Source organism: Microtus ochrogaster, chromosome 5, assembly GCF_000317375.1.
Source record: "Microtus ochrogaster isolate Prairie Vole_2 chromosome 5, MicOch1.0, whole genome shotgun sequence".
In the NCBI taxonomy this organism is placed as follows: domain Eukaryota; kingdom Metazoa; phylum Chordata; class Mammalia; order Rodentia; family Cricetidae; genus Microtus; species Microtus ochrogaster.
Window position 1 is genome coordinate 37986857 of NC_022012.1, and position 504 is coordinate 37987360.

Sequence of the window (504 nt, forward strand, 5' to 3'; positions counted from 1 at the left end):
CTGTGGCTTTGGAGCCTATCCTGGAACTAGCTCTGTAGACCAGGCTGGTCTCGAACTCACAGAGATCCGCCTGCCTCTGCCTCCCAAGTGCTGCCGAACCCTGGACACTACCAGAGTCCTTCATTGCTTCGGAGCTTCCACCAGTGGAGGGTGGAGCGAAGTCGGTAGACAACTCACCCAGCACGAGCGAAGTCCTGCGCGCAAGCCCAGCATTGCGTGAACTAGGCGTCGAGGAGCCTTCGTGGGGCAGACGGGAAGGTCAGCTTCCGAGATATATAGCAGGTTTAAGGACAGACAGTCTTGCTTACTTGAAAACCTGTTTTTAAAAATAAATAAATAGCCAGGCAGCGATGGCACACGCCTTTAATCTCAGCACTCAGGAGGCAGAGGCAGGCGGATCTCTGTGAGTTCAAGGCCAGCCTGGTCTACAAGAGCTAGTTACAGGACAGGCACCAAAGCTACAAAGAAACCCTGTCTCGAAAAACCAAAAATAAACAAACAAAC